Here is a 3,138-nt window from a genome sequence, read left to right on the forward strand (position 1 = left end):
AAACTTCTAGTGCATTACATTATTGATATAACTTGGTATTGACACTACTGTTATTGTTACTTTGCTTGTTTTGGCATTTTGATAGCTGTATAATTTACTTTACTGAAGTTTTAATTTGCAACTCCCTAATGATTAACAGGAGAAGGCAATAGCAACCCACTTCAGTACTCTTGCCTGGAAAATCCCATGGGCAGAGGAGCCTGGTAGGCTGCAGTCCATGGGGTCGCTAAGAGTCAGACACAACTGAGCTACTTCACTTTCACTTTTCACTTTCATGCATTGAAGAAGGAAATGGCAACCCACAACAGTGTTCTTGCCTGAAGAATCCCAGGGACAGGGGAGCCTGGTGGGCTGCCGTCTATTGGGTCGCACGGAGTCGGACACAACTGAAGCAACTTAGCAGCACCAGCAATGATTAATAATGTTGAGTTTCTTATAATATGCTTATTTGCCACAATTCCATCTTCTCTGGCAATAACCACTGGTGATACCTATCTTCAGGTCTTTCTAGCATATTTTGTTGGTTTTATTGAGTTTTGAGATTTAGATTTGTTTTTATATTTTGAAAGCAAGTCCTGAGATGGAAATTTTATTTGTAAATATTTTCTTTGACTGTATCTCTCTCAATTCACTTAATGGTATCATTGGCAGAAAAGTAATTTTAATATAAAAAATTTCAATTTATCTTTATAAAAAGTTCAGTTCATATTTTATCTTCTTTAATAGATTATACTTTTGCTGTTTGATCTAATATCTCTTTGCCTAAATCACAGGTAGATTTTCTCCTAAAATTTTTTTCTAAAAAGAACATTTTTATTTATATTATAGTTTTATATTTTTCACTTAGAGCTACAAATAGTTTTGCATTATTAAAATGTCCTGAAGAAGGAGGCTGAGCGCGGTCACTGCCTGTATGGCTTCCAGATTACTCACTCCCTGCTGTTGAGGGGCCAGAGAAGACAATGGCACCCCACTCCAGTACTCTTGCCTGGAAAATCCCATGGACAGAGGAGCCTGGTAGGCTGCAGTCCATAGGATCGCTGAGGGCCAGACACGACTGAGCGACTTCACTTTCACTTTTCACTTTCATGCATTGGAGAAGGAAATGGCAACCCACTCCAGTGTTCTTGCCTGGAGAATCCCAGGGATGGCGGAGCCTGGTGGGCTGCCGTCTATGGGGTCACACAGAGTCGGACACGACTGAAGTGACTTAGCAGCAGCAGCAGCCGTGGAGGCACTGGATGCATCTGGGATGGTACTCTTCTCACCAGCAAGATCAAGTACTACCCAGATAGGAACATGAATATTTTTCGCACGGCACCCTTGCTTGAGGTGTTGGACAGGAGAGTGGAGCCCTACACCACCACCTACTCAATCCACCAGCCAGTAGAAAACACAAAGGAGACCTATTGTATTGATAATGATTCTCTCCATTACATCTGATTCAGAACCATAAAGTTGACCTGGCCCACCTACCATGACCTGAACCATGTGGCATTGCTCACCATAAGTGGGGTCATTACCTGCCTGTCCTTCCTTGAACAACTCAATGCTGACCTGCCCAAGCCAGCATGAACATGGTCCCCTTTCCCTACCTGCACTTCTTCATGCCTGCTTTGCTTTGCTAAGCAGCCAGGGCAGGCAGCAGTACCGGGCCCTGACAATGTTGGAGCTCACCAAGCCGATGGCAGACACCAAGCATGTGATGTCACCTGTGACCTCTGCCATGGTTGCTATCTGACTGTGGCCATCGTTTTCAGAAACCACATGTCCATGAAGCAGGTGGACGAGCAGACCCTTAACTTTCAAAACAAGAACAGCAGCCATTTTGTTAGGCAGACGATCAATATTATGAAAACAGCTGTCTGTGACATTCTGTCCGTGGGGGCCTAAAAATGTCCGCCATCTTCACTGGCAACAGCACAATACATAATATTTCTTATAATAGTCCAGTCAGATGGTGGGAGTTTACCACACAGGACAAGGACGAAGCCAGAGGAGAGCAGCCAGGAGGCCCTCTCTCCCCAGGGCTTGGCCTGAGGCAGCTCCTGTGACTACCTAGCGACTGAACGACATCCGCCAGGCCTTTTTTAGCAAGGGGCTCTGAGTGGACACAGGTGAGCCCAATAAGCCCCGGGCCCTCCGAGCAGTGGATACCACAGCCCCACCTGGCCTGGGGAGGGCTGACAAGGAGGAGAGAAGTGCACTTAGGAGCAGGAAGCTGCTGACTAAAGTGCCCCTGAAGGCCTGCTGGGTGAGAAAAGGTAGCGTCTTCAGCACCGGCGTCTCCAAGCAAGACGTGGAACTGGGCCCAGAGATGACTTCCAGTGGTTCGGAGCAAGACCTCCCATTAAGCCCTACAACTCCTCCACCCCCAGTATCCTCCACAAAAGCGGACTCCTGCTGGTCCTGCTCAAGGCCTGCACCCAGCACCAGCTGATTTTTCTGTCGTTGAGGTTTAGAGGGTTGCAGATATGCCTTACCTTCAAGCGCTCCTTCTGGAACTTTTGTTGTTGTTAATTTCCTCTTCAGGCCCCAGCAGCATCCAGCACAGGACCAACATGACACCTTCTGCCTGGGATATCCAGTCAAGGCTCTGCAGTTACCAATGAACTACATCCAACTGGTCAAGCGGGCCTGGTCTCGGGTCTGCCATGGGCCGCTCACTGGGGAACAACCTGGACTGCCAGAACGGGAAAGAGGCAGGTTAAAAAAAAAAAAAAAAAATCCGCGATGCGCACATGCGCACCACATCCTTCAGTCCACGTGCTCTGCAGACCCGCTGCTGAGGAGGCCAGTGGCGCTATGCCGTGTACCTCACCACAGACAGTGTGTTCCTGAACCACAGCCTGGACGCCTCACACCTAGTGAGTTCCTCTAGACAGAGGAAGGTGTGGCCGACCACCACCTCACCCCAGGCCATCTCGATGTGTCGTGAAGGAGCTCTTCGCCAAGCTGATATTCGCTTCAAGGTGGCCTACACAGAGCCCAGCAAGGAGGCATTCAGCTGCCACCAAGACATGAAAAAAGTGGGTGGAGATTGGGTGTACGGGCTCTAATGTCCCAAGATACTCCTGTCTCTGGGACTCCCCGAAAACTTATTGGTTGTTGCCTGGGGCCTCTCACTGGAGCACCTGA

General features: G+C 48.2%; 1 pseudogene; it reads left to right on the forward strand.

The window, feature by feature from the left end:
- Nucleotides 1–1,299: 1,299 nt before the first annotated feature.
- Nucleotides 1,300–2,054, forward strand: LOC129632335 (tubulin beta chain-like; annotated as a pseudogene).
- Nucleotides 2,055–3,138: the final 1,084 nt, after the last annotated feature.

This window comes from Bubalus kerabau, chromosome 1 (assembly GCF_029407905.1).
Source record: "Bubalus kerabau isolate K-KA32 ecotype Philippines breed swamp buffalo chromosome 1, PCC_UOA_SB_1v2, whole genome shotgun sequence".
Classification (NCBI taxonomy): domain Eukaryota; kingdom Metazoa; phylum Chordata; class Mammalia; order Artiodactyla; family Bovidae; genus Bubalus; species Bubalus kerabau.